Genomic DNA, 17,619 nt, shown 5'->3' on the forward strand with positions numbered 1-17,619 from the left:
TCTCTCTCTCTCATTAGAACTAATTTCCAAAAATCATTTCATACAAAAATTTGCTTGAAAAAACTGATTGAAAAAATTCTTAAACAAAGCGCTGCGCAAAACGCAACGCTAGTCAAAATGAGTTAACTGTCAGCCCGCAGATGCTGTCACCCACTGCTTAACGGTCACCCTTCTTTTAGGAATGAATTTTTTTCCTCCGGTCACAGTGCCGGAAAAAAAAAAGAGGGGTTTTATCTTCCTTATCTTTTAAGAGGGGCTTCATCTCAAGACAACAAAACCAAGGTGCAGATTGTGGATACCGGGAGTAAAAAATGTCTAACAATATTGTAATTGAATCACTAGTTTGAAGATGAAAACAAAAAACCATCTAATGACGAACGAATGCAACCTGTGATTAGAAAACCAATTACTACTGATACTTTCATACAATGAACGTAAATACAGTATATCGTTCCCACTAAATATTTCCACATTTTCCACTTATAGAATTTTTTTTTCTTTCTTTCTTTGATTTCTTCTAAACGTGTTTGTTATTATTATTATTATTCAAACTGCAATTTGTGTCTCAAGACAGTTTCAAGCGTTTACGTGTAAAAGAAGGACGTCTTTCTTGTAAGAAGTATTCTGCATTTCTCCTGACATAACGTTATCATGTGTGGTGGAGTAATTGAATTGGAGGTATAAACGTGTTGTTTGACATTCATTTCGAGAGGAATAAATGTCTTTTCTAATTGGAAAAATGTGTCGTTTAGCAAAATAATTCACAATTTAATTGCTAAAATTTAGAAACGTGTCATTTAACATTCTCAAAATAATGTTTCTGTTGTGTTTATTTTCGGAATGTGCTAAGTATTCAAATTTCGAAAAATTCGCACCTTACCGCAGTGAGTTTGAAAATGACGATGGACAATAATGCCGATACCATGACAATATAAAGTGCCATAGAGGTTTGAAATTGCTTAAGGAGTGCCGCGAGTTGGAAAGCGTTTAAAACAGGGGCGCACAACCTCCGTCACTCGGAAGATGTTTCGGCAGAAAAGTATCAATCACACATAACACATTAAATGCGTAAGCTTTTATTTCTTTCATAAAAATACGGGAAATCGTGATCCACGATCCATACGGGTTATCCCCAATCATCACCAAAAAAATTTTCAAAGGCAAGTAAAGTTGCCAATCGCAGCAAAAAAAGATGACTAAAGTGTAGTAGATAGCTAATTACAGCCATGAAATTTTCAGAGGCAAGCAAAGTTACCAATTATAGTCAAAAATGATTGTCAAAAGCAATTAAAGCTGCCAATCGTAGCCAAACAAAATATGCTAAAGGCTAGTAGAATTTCCAATTACAGCTTAGTTTATTTTCAGAGGCAAGTTAAAATTGCATTATAGTCAAGAAACTTTCAAAAGCAAGCAAAGTTAACAACCACAGCTAAAACATTGTCAAAGGCAAGTAAGGTTGCCAATCACAGCCAAAAAACTATCAATGGCAAGTGAAGTTGTCATTTATAGCCAGAAAGTTGCCAAAGGCAACTAAAGTCACCAATTACAGTAGAAAAAAAATAAAAGCCACGAATTTATTTGTCATGAAAATAATTTTAATTTCTCGATCTCAAAAATTCAAGTTTGCTTGGTTGAAAAGTGGAAAGTGGGAAAAACAAAACTGTCCCGCAAAATTCAGGTCACCCTGCGTATACAATTTTCTGGTCCGCAAGCCGCAGAATTACCACATATCTGGTCCGCGTTCTGGAAAGGCTGTGCAGCTCCTGGTTTACAACCATCAAGATTTAAAAAAAAGAACAGAAAAGAATTAGCAGAATAATGTCATAAGAAGTTAATGTAACCAAAATATTTTGCTGATTGAACAAAATATTGTAATTGGTTTATTTCTTGAAATATATCATGAAACTGGATGATATCAGTAAATATCATGAAACTGGATGATATCAGTAAATATCATGAAACTGGATGATATCAGTAAATATCATGAAACTGGATGATATCAGTAAATATCATGAAACTGGATGATATCAGTAAATATCATGAAACTGGATGATATCAGTAAATATCATGAAACTGGATGATATCAGTAAATATCATGAAACTGGATGATATCAGTAAATATCATGAAACTGGATGATATCAGTAAGTATCATGAACATAATATCATAAATATCATGAACGTAATATCATAAATATCATGAACATAATATCATAAATATCATGAACGTAATATCATAAATATCATGAACGTAATATCATAAATATCATGAAACATAATATCATAAATATCATGAACATAATATCATAAATATCATGAACGTAATATCATAAATATCATGAAACATAATATCATAAATATCATGAACATAATATCATAAATATCATGAACGTAATAGCATAAATATCATGAAACTATTCGGAATGTCTTGTACAAGAAAGCTTGACCGCGTGCAGCATCCATGTAAAGGCCAGGATAATAAATCTTGTATATTTACTTTTTCTTTCTCTATAAATTAACTAGGAAACGTTTTAAAAAAGAGGCGTGGCAAAAGTCTTGAACTAGGGATTCACTTTGTTGTAATATTCAGTAATATTCATTAACCTGGGTGAACTATGGTGAACTATTTTTTAAGAAATTTTTCTTTTCTCCAACTTTTTACTTTTTTTTTCGGGGGAGGGGGGGGGGTGGCATTAACAAAAAATTCCCCATTGCATTTAATATTCGAGAGAATAATGCTATATTGTAATCCCCATCTCGTATTTACTTTTATCGTTTTCCGCTCCTCCCTTTTGTGGTTTTTGAACTTACATGACTGAATGAAACGAATTTTTGGGAACAGTAAGGTGATACTGGAATTGTGTGGCTATTCAGAGGAAGTGAAGAACCGGCAATAATTACATCCAACAAAACTACGCAGGCCTTGCTTTCTTGACTTTTCAATCTTTGCGTGCAATCAATGTTTTAAAATTAGCGAAATTCAAGATTGGATCGCAAGAATCGATGTAATACTGTCAGAGCAATTGATTTTTTTATCAATTAATTTTGATGAGAGTACAAATTTTTTTATCCCGACATTTAAATTAAATTTAATGGGAAAAATCCTTAATTGCATTTGGAAGACTTTCAATTACATAATTTGGTTATAGAAAATTCCATCATTATTTTAAAAAAAACATTTCATTATTCAGCACGTTAATTAACACACCACTCTGTTGTTTACTCGATTTTTAAAATGTTTATTGTTCAAAAAAGTGGGGAAAAAAATGAAAAGAATGCTCTGAAGTTCAAGGGGGAAAAGAAATTTTTCAAGCATCCACAGTGTTCCACCCCAAAAATGCCGAAAGCCGTTGAGGACATGTTTTGTAAAATGATACACTTAAGGAATAATTTACGAAAGAAGAAAAAATGGTAATAATAGAGATGCCAACAGCTGCATATCCGCAGTAATGAAGAGGAACCACTGACGAATAATAATTCAACCTTGGATGTGTCAGGGTCAAGTATCAAAAATCCTTTGTATTGTAGTTTTCTCTCTTAAGGAAGTGCTTGTAATTTTTCTCGACCATTCAGTAGACGAAATAACAAGGGAAGTTCGAATTTCATGAAGCGAATTGAAACTCAGTGAATGGGCATTTTTAAGTAACTTATACGAATAATACACCATATCTTACGACCCAGTACCGCTTTAAAAAAAAATCTACATAGATTAACGAAACAGGATTGTTGAGGAGGAAGTTTTCTGAGGGATTATTTCATTTTATAGCTCTTGTAAATGAGGAAATAAGTCTGGGGGGATATACTACCCGCTTTTGAGAACTTAAATTGTCTTTGTATTATGTAAATCCAATTATAAATACGAGCCATATCTTTGATCGTAAATCCTACACGCGCATACGCTATATCTGAAGTAATTGTGGAGGTGCGTTCGTAAGTTGCACTACACGTTGGACAATATTCGTAGCGAAATATATCGTGAGTGTCCTTGACTTGAGCAGGATACAATTTTTGACAACATACGGATTGTGGAATTCAAGTATTTCATAAAACTACTACTACTGTCGAATCACGTTTTGACGAATACCGTTATAGTGAAAATCACGTTGTAACGAAAACTTTTCTAATCCCTCTGATAATTTTGCACAGGAACTATGTAGAAATATGGTATTCCTTTATAACGGTATTTCGTTATAACGAAGGGATTTCTCTGGTCTCTTGGAGTTCGTTGTAATGGGATTCGTCTGTATTATACAGGGTGCATGGGAAAATCCCCTGATCCTTGAAGCATACCGTACTTCTAATTGCAAAATGCATCCAAATAACATGTAGACCTCAGATATAGTCCGCCGACCACGAGATGAATTTTCGCTGCGTCATGTCACGTCACGTCGGATGATTTTATTCAATTTTTTTTTTTGGTAAAACGATTGCACATCGAGAAAAGTTCATCAGTGACTGAGCTTTCGTGATTGGCATGTCCTTCTAGGATAAAATAGAATCGTTTGACGTGACATGACGTGCCGTAGCCAAATCTCATCTCGTGGTAGGAGGACTATACGTCATTCATATTGCAAGGATTTGTATAGTTATTAAAATAAAAGGAACTGACGTTTTATTTGGTCACCCTGTCCTCAAAAACCCAATTAGAATATTTTTACTCTTCTTTCCTGGGATCAAACATAAAAGTTACATACCTTCAAAGTGCAATATTTGCTGAGATATTTGAATTCGAAAAATCACTGAAAATGTGGGAAAATAAAAGCGTATGAAGCTTGTTCGTAAGTTTAAGCGGTTCTTTATCTCATTTTCAGAGGTTTTCAAATTCAAATATCTCAGCGAATATTGCATTTTTTTTGTTGCGCGTTCTGTATGAGCGTATTTTTATCATCAGGAAGGAATTGAATTGTAAATTTAGAACAGGGCTCATCTCATCATCAAAATTCTTCATGAAACACCAAAAAAAAACTGAATTTCTATTCAACACCGTTTGACTCATTTAAACCGTCTTTTATTTAAAAAACATATCGATTGTAAGAAATACAATTTTTAATTGTGAATTTCAAAAACTGGGCTCATTTTTCCGAAAAATTTAATTTCCTTCACGAAAAAACTGGTTTTTTGTTGAACAGTTTGAGCAGTTGTTCCCTCCCTAAAATTAACGCACACAATTGTCGACAATTTTAGAATAAAAAAATGCTTTTCAAATGAGTTAAACCATAGTTTCCCAAAACTTTTGTAATTCCATCTCCCCCTTCTTTAGACATTTTTTTCTCTCATCGCTTTCCAACCCAAGCCAACCCATAGGATCTTGTGTTACACCCTTAGCTTCTACTATCCCCCCCGGTGTTTCTCAACCGCCGGGCCGCGGCCCGGTACCGGGCCCTGACCTCATTCAAACCGGGCCGCGAGTGATTAGCGTTGCATTTCTCCTTATTAATTTTCTGTTGGTCATGTATTTGACTGGGCCTTCGACTCACAATAATAAATGAAACCGGGCCGCGGGCTCGAGAACGTTGAGAACCACTGCCCTAGACCATTCCATCATCCCCACGGAACGATATCGTCCACTTTGGGAAACACTGTGTCAAACAGTTCAACAAAGAATTTAGTTTTTTGAGTCTGGTGAAAAAAGTTAATTTTCGGAAATAAGGCCTCTTTTTCGAAATTCAAATTGTATATTTCTTACAATCGATACTTTTTAAATAAAAGAATTTATGATCGGAAGAGAATCAAACCTGTCAATAAAATCGGAGGATCAAATACATCGTTTAAATTGCTTTTTCAGTTAAAGTTGGAGAAGAAATTGTGGAAAAAGCTTTGTGATTCGTCCAGCACGTCTTCTTTCCAGTGAAACTGACCCGTCTCTTTGCCATTGCCATTAATCAATTAGATAAATAGAGCAATTTAATGCCTCTGAGGGACGCGATTATGGTATTTTCTTTTAAATGGGAACAACTTGGCCAAAGGCATATTTACGAGGGGGGGGGGGGGGTAAACGCACTGTGGTCCAGGCAGTATTTTTTTGGTGGGGGGGGGGCGGAAAATTTGAGGAATAAGTAATCAAGAAAATTAGATTAGAAATGAGAAGAATTGTGAAACCAAATCAAAACAGTGTGCCAGCATGGGAGCGACTGACAGAGTGGCCTAGAGAGTGTGGAAGCATGTGAGTGACTGCAAGTGCATGGAAGTATGGCCCCTCACAACGACGGGGCTGACAGGGCTTTAGTCCTGAGGCCCGTGACATGTCTCATCATTTTTTGCCTTTTCACGCTATAAATTAACCATAGAAGGGCTCGTGAAAAGTCTGACCGGGGAGCCTGCAAAATATTCCAACCTAGGGATCCTGCTCCAGGATGTGGGGGTCATGCATGCAACTATGGTGACCAAAAGCGTGACCCAGAGAGTAAGCACGGAAGTTACCTATAGTTCGTTTCAGGTTAACTTTGCAGTGAAAGGGAAGCTACGAGGGAACCGCATCACACGTTGCTATGACAACGAAAGCCTTTCAACCAATGTATCGATGCGCAGTCGCGGTAAGGTATAGCTGATTCTCGCCAATCTCACTGAGAAAAATCTTTTTTTTACGCATAATGGTGATCATTTTTTTTTTCTATTTTAAAATTCTTAAACGAATAAAGATCGATTCAGAACACTATTTTTTCAGTATTCATTTTCAATCATTCAAAAAATTGAAATATTCTGCATAAATGATCATCGTAAGCCTCCGATATATGGGAACTATATTTTGCGGCGAAGGAATACACTCTCTACCTTTCTCTGCACTGCAAAGTTAACCTGAAACGGACTATAGTTGGTGAGGATCGAAAGAATGACCTATAGAGAGTGTGAAAGCATGTGAGAGGCTAAAAAGCATGGAAAGTATGTGAGGGACCAGAAGAGTAACTTATAGAGAGGGATGAAGTCAGTAAACAACCAAAATAGTGACATAGAGAGTGTTGAAGCATTTGAGTGACCAAAATAGAGTGTGTAAGCTTGGGAGTGACTTATCGAGCGAGCGAGTGACGAAAACAGTGGCTTAGAGAGGATGAAAGCATATGTGAGTCAAACCAAACGAGAGATTTAGAGATACAGTCATAGTGAGAAATCAGCAGTTTGATTATTTATAGTTATTGTTATATATACATAGGGTGGTCCGTTTCACCTCAAATAACTCGTAAACCGTTGGCGATAGAAACACACTTTCAATTAGAAAAAGCATGTAAATAACGTGCCCATCTTAGATGTATCATTTATTTCCGAGATAAAAAAATTAATTTTTCGTATGGTCCTTCTTCAAATTAGAAAGTTGTTGTCCTGCCCAACAAAAGCCCCCCCCCCCCAAAAAAAAACAAAAAAAACCGTTTCCAGGTGAAATATTAGCTGAGTTATTGCAATTCAAAAATCACTCATGAGAAACAAAAAAATCTCACTCACCTCATTCATAGATGAGGGAAAGAACAGCATATGGAGCGTAGGGTGAGCTTGTTTTGAGTTTATGTGGTTCTTTCCTTCATTTTCAGTGACTTCCAATTCAAATATCTCAGCGAATATTGCCCTCAGAGACATATTTTTTTCTTTTTTTTTGGTGGGGGGGGGCCTTAGAAGAGACAGGGCAACAACTTTTTAATTGAAAGTTAAATGACAGGGAGACCGTATAAAATATAAATTTTTTATCTCGGTACATATACGGTCCTTAGTAAATAAATGACTCATCTAAGATAAGCACGTCATTTGGATACTTTTCTAATTAAAACTATGTTTCTATAGCCAAAGCTTCACCATCGCCAAGTCTTAAATCTTCGAATTCTTGGAGCTGTGCCGGATTCCTACCGTAATATCGACTTATAGAGTTATGTATGCCCTAAGGGGTAGGTCAAATAACTACTTACTTGATCATTGCCAAATTAGCGTATTTTCTGTGATAATTACTGTTGTCCACGTTAGCTGTAGCAACCAATCAAACTGCAGTCACAATACGGTAACCTTTTTTTTTTCTTCAAAATTTGACAGAAAAACCTGCATGTCTTTCACTATTATATTTGTAAATAGTTATTTCTCTTTTTTTACTCTCGTCTCATGTAGCTTTTTCAATATAGATACTATATTTATCACACATTGGCGATGAAAAAAAATGGATTTGACACCTACCGGGCCAAATCCATTACATCAGCACATACAAACTACATCCAAACTAATCCAAATTACATCAGCACATCGAACTTTGGCCAGAGATCTCCGGCCACTTCGCGTATTGGGAGGCCAAAACCCTGATCATTTATGAAAATCGGACTTTGGTCAAAACTCTCGGCAACTTAGCAAATTGGTTGCACTTCAGGCTTTGGCAGTAACATATATAAATAAAATCATATGTACAAAGTGTAACTAAACTGATGGTTAGAACCGCAAGGGATGATGGACCAAACAATTTTCACCATACAATGCAAGGGGAAGAAAGCAAGCTACGAATACGGGCTACATGTCCCGTATGATCGTGAAGTTTTACCATATAACTTCTATTCAAAAATATTTCTTTTCTATTTGAAAACCATATGAATTCACCAAGCTCAATTTTCAAAAGTTTCAACTCCTTCTAAAGTTTTTTTATGTATAGCATTTCATTTAAATATAATAAACTTTAACCATATTTTCTTGAAATATTGTGAAATAAATATGCTTTGACGTTTTCTGCAATCACGAATAAAAATATTTCCAATATTTATATTCTTCGTTATTGAAAAAAAAAGAAGAAAGAATTGGAAATATTTCCCTCCGTTATTCTATTTTGAATAAGTGGCGAATTTCACTAAATTGATAGAATTTCAAATTTTCTTTCCGCACTTTCCATAGTATTTTAACGTTTCTTCCTCACGCTGGACTAAATTCTCTCTTTTGTTCGAGGAATAAAACTTTTTTTTTTGCATGTCCCAGAGGGATATGGTGATTTATCTTCACTAGTTTTTTCTTATTTTTTTGCGCCAGCTCTTTATTTTTTCTACTATTTCTGGAAAGTAAGGGTTGCTATGAAATTCATTGAATCATGAGCTCTGCGATCGGCAGTTGACATCACGAGAGGTCAATTTAAATCAATCGTGAAGATTTGCCCGCTCTTTTCTTATTTCAGGTACAATTCTTGAAGAAAGGATGTCCTTATAAACCAAGAAAGTAACTAAGGCTTTAGTTCAAGTCCGCTGTAGCTTTATAGCAGCAATACCATGCAATAGAATGTGAAATTTGAATCAATGAAATTTGCTTATTTAAGGGAAAAAAACCTAGTAAAATATTTCTATACGGCAGTGGAAATTCCAGATATACAGGGTCTCCCACAAATTCGTAAATAGTTTAAAATTTCACGAAAATTGAAGAAATTTTAACATTTGAAGGGTTTGCGAAAAGTTGTTTTTGCGGATTTTCTTTCTGGGTCAGAAAAAAATTTAATTCAAATTTTTGTCTCAAAAGGGCACTACGCCTATTTTTCAACTTTCTTCAATCTCTTCTGTGTCCAAAATGCTCGTAAAGCTTCAGCCGAAGATTAGTGGCTGAGGTAAAACAACTTTATCAATAGTGCTTTGCCCACCAATGTCAACACCATAAGGTAAACCTTAAAAATGTAGAAATGAGCTACAGGGCGTCCCATAGATTCGTCGTTTAAAAATTCATAAATATTGAAGGAATTGGTGTATTTGAATGCGATTTTCGAAAACGTTATTCTCAAAAAAGGGGAATTTTTTTTTGTATAGAAAAAATTTAGTACAAGTTTTTCGTCGGTAGAGGGCAAGAAAAAGATCCGGCAGAAGTGATTAAACCCCGAACCTTTCTTCAACCTCTCCTGCGTCCGAAACGTTCATAAATCTTCAGGCGATGATTCGTGATTGACGCAAGGTACAACTTCGTCAATAGTGCTTTATCCGTCAATATCACAATAAAATCACTATGTAAGCGCCAGTAACAGAAAGGTTCAGAAATGAACTGTTAATCGTACACCCTGCATTTTATAACACTCCGATTTGCATATTTCCAGTGATTTGCCACTCTCTATCGGCAAAAATTTTAACTAACTTTCTTTTCCGTATCAAAAGAACGTCTCCCTTCGTTAGAATAACTTTTTCGGAAACGCATTGCATCAAATGTACCGATTCAAATTTTGTGAATTTTTAAACTACTTACGAATTTATATGATACAACGTGTATTTCATACATCAGAAATACATTCAAAAAATAGTCGATGAACGTTTGCGTGATGGACGTTCCGAAGGGAAGACACAAGGGATCAATAGATCTAATCAGTGGATGATGTCGGGATCACGTGTTCCCAGCTATAGACATCATGTAGAAGTAGAAGCCTAATTTGTATAACACACGCATTCATGAAATGATTTTAGATTATTCATGGAGAGGGCGATATTGAACCTGATGTATTTACATCATGTAAATGAGTTTACGACGCCCTCAAAATTCATTTCGCAAGAAGTGCCACTTGATAGATAGATCAAGCATTATTTTGGCAAAACTAAAATTGACATTCATGAGAAGAAAATGCTGTTTATTTCATTATTATGGGATCAGGCTACGGAATAGATGTTGAAGAAAAGTCTTTTAGTGTCATTTCAGTACAAAATATGGACATATAAGTACAATTCTTCTTTATATAGAAAGAGTTGTCCTCGTCAGTGTCATTTTTTGACAGTTGCAAAAATTTTACGTGTTCAGAGGTTAACAAAATTGCACCGAATCGGAAATAAAATTCAAGTTAAAAAAAACTATTCAACTTTGCCTAAAACTTCTAAGTGGCATTGACGAGATATCTCGTCTTCCTGAAGGCCTTGTTTTAGGACTGAAAAGCCCGAACATTTTGCAAAAATGATTCCTCAATAAGGCACTTTTCTCTATACCCCCTTAGTTTGCGATCGCGGAAAATCAGAAGAAAACCTACTTCATTAAAAAAAAAAGGGGCATACCATTTTAGAGGCTTTAGGGATTTATGTTGTGCCGCTAAAAGAGCAAAATGGCCATTGAAACTAATACAAATAACAAATGAAAAAGGCCACAACAGGCGAAAAGCCCAACGAGGTGGTTGAAAAGTTATGCCCATAAAAAATATAGATGTCAATTGTAACTAGAATACCCAAAATAAGATCAATTATTACGGGAAAACAAATACAAACTAAAATAAAACAAACAAAATGATTATGATAGAATACACTGCCCGTAAATACTTGTGGTTCTCTTATCTACGTATAGATAGCTTCTCGATTTATCCAGATATGCTTATCATATTTCTTTTTGAACGTGTCAATTGTGTTAGAATTCATGACGCCCGGAAATAAGCTATTCCATTTATTTAAATCCTTATTTGAGAAAAATTCCCTGCAACATCACAACCTGGAATTGTCCTTTACCAATCGATACTACTATTGTTACTTAACCGTACATGCATCTTGTACACCTTCCACTACGGAATTTCTAACGAATTGTTACATGCCGGAATATGCGTGTACGTGTTGTGAACCTAACGCGAAGTTCATTTCTGTGCAGTGCTGGCATCTGGCATAAATTTTTCTAACTATGAATGAAGTGTAATGGTTGAGTAATTGAATGAATAACTGCAGAATACCAGTCAATATTGGTGTACCCTTGCCGAAGCAGATAATTGACGGTGTATTAATAACTCATGGTCCATCCTATCCATCCCGTTGAAAATTTTATACACTTCAATGATATCCCCCGACATCCGCGCTCTTACAATGAAGCATATTCAAAAAATTCCAATGTAAACATATACAAAAAAAAAATTGTTTTTAAATAAGCATACTAAAAAGAAGTCTCTCTTAATAGCTCAAGCCCCATGTTCTAATAAGATCGCACGTAGCATATCTCTGCACCTCTTCGACCAATTCTATGTCCTTTTGTAGGTATGGTCTTCAAACCCATACAACACATACACCAGGGAAATTTAAAAAATACGTTCTCTAGTTAATTGAATTGCTGCGGTGCGTTGTATTGTTTCAGTTAAAAATATCCTAACAGCACCAATTTACATTTGTTTTTGTAAAAGAAAATTCTATACTTAGAGGGGTAAATATCCTCGTGTGCATAAAAATGTCCGTGGTACAACAAAAATGGAAGTCAAAATTGAAAATCTGCAGAGGACACTAAGGTCACCTCGAAAATACCTAGTCGAGGAAATTAGTCCCTTTCATGTATCGACCAATTCTACATCTCATCACGGGTCTGCGAACATTGATGGCACGCGAAAGTAAGTTTCCCCTCTTTTTTTTTTTACTACGCTCATATCTCTCTCTAGAGATGTAACGTAGAGACTAGCTCTAAGAACCTATCATTTTCCTTTGAATGCTGGAAAACTGGGGCAAAGGTTTTCTATCTAGATAGAAAGAGTGAGAGAGAGGATACAGAGTACTATATTCTTTTGTTCTTTTGTGGAAGTAAAGGGGGGAAAACTTGGGAAAGGCGTCATCAGCACTTTCCTCAAAGCATCGATTCTTTTACTGTAGATTCCCAAGACAAAGAATCTTTTTCCCTGACACTTTGAGAGAAAACTATTTCGCTTATTCGTTGGAGGAATGAAACGGGAACAGCAAAGAAATGAAATTTCAACTCCCGTATCTACGTACAATAATGGACATTTCGATAAGCCTGTAGTGATAAAACAGTTTTCAATCGGCTCTCCAACCTGTTGATAAATTATACCTGGTAGTTTATTCAGTCTAGTATTGTTAGTAGTATCAATTGTCAAAACACAGACCAGACCAGACCAGAATTGAATTTTGGCTGATTCCCAGCCCTATGGGCCGCCTGACAGCATACAAACTAGCCAAGAAGGCCTATGAAGACACACATCTTTTCAAACAGTCTAGAATTATTTCTTATAATAAACATACAATCATCACAAAGTGAAGGTTGTTTCATAAATTTGTAAATACAGCAGTTGGAAAATTAAAAAAAATTGAGAGAATTGGTATATTTAAATGCGATTTGCGAGAAAGTTATTATCACAAAGAGTAATTTTTTTGGTTTAGGAAAAATAAAACTTTAGTTCAAATTTTTGTCGATACAGGACGCTGTACGAAAGCAAATCAGAATCCTATAAAATGCAGGGTATACGATTAGCAGTTTATTTCTGAATTTTCCCTGTAACCGGTGCTTACATAATGTTTTCAATGATGTTGACATTGGTGGTTAAGTTGTTTTACCTCAGCGATGAATCACCGGCTTTACGAAACGTTTCGGACACAGAAGAGATTGGAGTTCATGTCCTATCACTCTTGCCTGACTGGCTTACAGCGCCCTCTATTAACAAAAATTTGAATTAATTTTTTGTTCATTTTTCAGGGAATTTTTCTTTCTCTCAAAAAAATCCCCCGTCGGGGGAATAACTTTTTAGCAAACAGCATTTAAATGTATCGCATTCATAAAGCCGCAAAATGCATGGTCGAAAATAAAATGTGATTCACTTCCTTGGCTGAAGTCAAGACCACGGTTTCCACCTTTGCGCTCTATTTTCCACCAAGTATTTGTAAGACAAACAATGTATTATATTTCAATGCATTCAGACATCGTTTAGATATTAACCCATATTCTTTTGAAACACCCTGTACGTTTGCTAACGCCTGAACTGCAACGAAACATGAACGATTCTAACACTAGTTTTAAAGAAGAAAATGAATAATTCCATTTCCCAAAAAAAATGCATTCGTAAGTGCATTTAAAATCGGGTTAAGCAACGAAATTCTCAACTGCGGTAAAAATGACCGCTTGGCAGTTCTACAGCTTGAAGTAGCTTTTAAAAATAAATGGTTTGCTCCAAAGGCTTCCTTTCAACAAATTAGAGAAAAAGACACGGAGAGAAATTTTGAAAAATAACGAGTTACAAATAGCGATCAAAATTTGAAAAGCGGTCAGAATGAACACGTGGTAGAGAACAAACTAATTCTCACGATGCTTTTCCAATGCGTAATATTTATTTATTTATTTAATATACAAACCTGTGCAAGGCCAGTAGGCTCTAACTTCACAGGTGCACAATTCAAACAATCAATAAAAATTGGAAAGAACAGCAGGGAATATCAGAAGGAATACAATTCAACACTTTTTAACTGTGCTTAAACGTAAATTGCGAAGTATTATAGCATATACCGGGTGCATTAATAACAGGGCGTGTGGCATTTTACTGGCGAACCATTGTGCTCCTAGAGTCATACTTCCAATTATAAAAATTATCCAAATAACGTGTAGTACTCAGATACGTCATTCATGTTTCAAAGGGTTGTAAAGTTGTTAAAATAAAATAAAAATTAACTTTTTATGCAGTCTCCGTGTGCCCAAAAACCGAACCAGAAAGTTGTTGCCATGTCTCTCCTATTACAAAAAAAAAAAAATGTTTAAACGTTTTTATTATTCGCTGATATACAGGGTGTTCTGTTAATGGACCGACAAACTCAGAGACTTGTTAGTAGGCAACAAGATGAACAAAAATTTGCAATGGAACATGGTGTCGCAAACCATGTTGAGAGGGAGGGGGAAAATCGTGAAAAACGCATGCAGGTTTCGGCGTCACGCTGGAACGACAAAAAATACCTGTATGCGTTTTTCGTAATTTTCACCCTCTCAACGTGGTTTGCTATACTATGTTCCATTTCAATTTTTGTTCCTCTTGATGTCTACTAACAACCCTCTGAGTTTGTCGGTCCATTAACAGAACACCCTGTATTCAAATTTAAAAAACGGAGGAAAGTTTGGAAAAAACAGCATTAAATGAGGGTAAAATGGTTTGCCCCTTGAAACATGAATGATATATTCCAGTTCTACCCCCGGTAGTAGTATCTAAGAGTTTTTGGTATTACACGTTATTTGGATACTTTTTCTAATTGGAAGTATGCCTCTAGGATCAACGGTTCGCCAGTAAAATGTCATGCGCTCTGTTCCCTATGAAGGGCCGCAACTGGGGGGGGGGGGGGAGGAAACAGGTGGGTCTGGCACCCCGGGCGCTGAACCAGATGGGGGCACCGAATTCAACCTTTAACTGCATGCTCTACATTACAAGGGGCGCCAAAATGTCGGCTTGCCCCAGGTGATATATCTAGTTGCGGCTCCTGTCCCTATGCACCCTGTATATATAATTCAAATTAGAACACCAGAATTTGACTGCGAGTTCGAGAACTTTTAAGACGGGGTAGATATATCCGTATGTACATACAGTGAACCACGATATAACTATACTCTGCTGACGAAGAACAAATATCTTTGTAGAGGGATTAACGTTATATCGAAAGAGGCAGCAGTTTAACATTAGAGTACACACATTTCCTAACAAGACTTGGAAGAATATCGTTGTAGAGGTCTTTATCGTTGCATCGGGTATCGTTATGGCGAGGTTTCACTGTACTACGTTTATTCTTGCTACATGATAAATGTACTTAGAAATGTACTTATTGCATTAAACATTTTTCCTCCAACGAAAGCTTTTACCTAAATACCCGACTAAAAAAAAGGCCTCATTCCATTAGCCTGATAAAAATTTGTCACACACATCTCTGATCATCTTTCATGCTGTTAATGTGACTTAGATAAGCCAATATAACGTTTTTTCCCACCACTATAGCCGGCGTACCTCTCATTTTATCTCCTTTTTTTCATTAATTTTTTTTTCCTTCCTGTGACTTTCTCTTTTGTTTTGTGTCGCTCTCCTTGTCTTTCTTCCTGTTGGGTGTGTAATTCTTTCATTGCTTAGATCTGAGTCACATCAGCTGCTGCTCTTTAAATACACACACACACATATTGCAAATCCTACTATACCCTCCACACGTCCTTATATCACCCTTCTCCGCTTTAATAGCTGCATCTTATCAAAGAGAAACGGTCTAGGCTATAGGTATGATATTCTCCAGAAGCAGCAGCAGGTGCGATTTACAAAGTAATTTCGTTAACGTGATTTTTCGAAGAGCTCGTTGAATAATCTTTTTAGCAACGTGGGATATCGAATGAAGTTTTAAATGAACCGCAAGAGACCCGGAAATGAAGATGTAGTCGTTTTTTGTGTTGTTCTAAAACAGCTTTACTAGCACGAAGTACGACGATGTTTACACGGAAATTGCTTTGTTTTTTCCTTAATCACGACTCCTATCGTTGTAAAAAGGTTCTCGGAGAAAGTTCAGCATGTTTTAACATCCAAAGGAATTGTATTTTATCATCGCGTCCCCGTAAAAAAAATATACAGGGTACGTACTAATCAATGATAAGATTTCAAAAATTCATATTTTCAAAACTAAAACATATAATTAGTGGTGCATGAAAACAAAAACAAAAAAATGCGAAGTTTTATTTCAAATCCAAATGCTCAATGTGCGAACCTTTCGTAACAAGACAAACATCTGATCCACGGAAGGGGGGGGGGGGGTGCGCAAATAACTTAATTCCCTTTGCCGCATTTACTGCTTAACACCGTTGATCCCAGAGGCATACTTTCAATTAGAAAAATTATCCAAATAACGAGTATAGGCCTCAGATATGTCACGCATATTGCGAGAGGTTGAATAATTAATAAAATAAAATTAATCAATTATTTTTTTTCGGAGACCTTGTGCTAAAAACCCCAATTAGAAAGTTATTGCACTGTCTTTCCTGAGGTAAACAAAAAATATCCCATGCTTCTAAGTGCAATATTCGCTGACATATCTGAATTCAAAAATCGGGGGGAATTCGGGAAAGAACAGCATAAACTAACGGACAGCGCTTCTTTCACTGATTCATGTTGTTCTTATTCAACTTTTTTCTCCGATTCTTTAAAATTAAAATATCTCAACGAAAGTTGCATTTAAAAGCGTAGAATTTTTTTGTTAGCATCAGGCGAGACACGGCAACAACTTTCTAATTGGGTTTTTGGCCGCACGGAGACGGTATAAAAAGTTAATTTTTATTTTAATAACTATACAATCCTTTGATAGTACGTGAATGACGTACCTGAGTTCTACACGTTATTTTGATAATTGGCCTAACCGGAAGTACGGCTCTAGGACCAACGGTTCACCAGTAAAATGGTGCAAGGGGAATTAAGTTACTCCCCCTGTGGATTAGATGTTTGTCATATTACACAAAAGGTTCACGCATCGAACATTTATAACTGAAAAAAAAAACTGAATATTTTCTTTATTTTCGTGCATCACTGATCGTGTAACAATTTAGAAAATAGGAATTTTTAAGATCGTGTCATTCATTTGAGCAACCCTGTAATATTTTTATCAAATTCGTCGTTCTTGGACATAATGAAATTTACTTTCACGCATTATCAAGTATTGACTATTGACTATCGTCATTTAAAACTTGTATTCAAGATGCTTATAACAATAAAAGTGCTTCTAATATAGCGAATCTGATTTCCGTAGAATCCCTCAAAATGCTATTTCTCTATACGGCCAATTTCCCCCCTCCCCTCCCCGGTTTAAATTTTTTCCCCACGTATTTGTTCACCTACTCAGCTTAATGAGAAACGAGTAGTGGCCGTCTTGGAGGGGTTCTACAACATTTTGGTAAAAATGTAGTTCTAGTTGGTTTCCAACTTGTGTTCCGTGACATTTGTTCTGGAGTTCCGAAATACCAAAAGTGGTAAA

The 17,619-nt window shown here is 35.9% G+C and overlaps 1 protein-coding gene across 7 annotated transcripts in view; it reads right to left on the reverse strand.

The window, feature by feature from the left end:
* Positions 1-17,619, reverse strand: part of Dys (Dystrophin) — a 257,301-nt gene that overhangs the window by 173,979 nt on the left and 65,703 nt on the right. The gene's annotated exons all lie outside the window — the stretch shown is intronic.

Source organism: Pholcus phalangioides, unplaced genomic scaffold (assembly GCF_987345545.1).
Source record: "Pholcus phalangioides strain wild (caught in Gottingen) unplaced genomic scaffold, Ppha-v1.0 ptg000015l_1, whole genome shotgun sequence".
NCBI lineage: Eukaryota > Metazoa > Arthropoda > Arachnida > Araneae > Pholcidae > Pholcus > Pholcus phalangioides.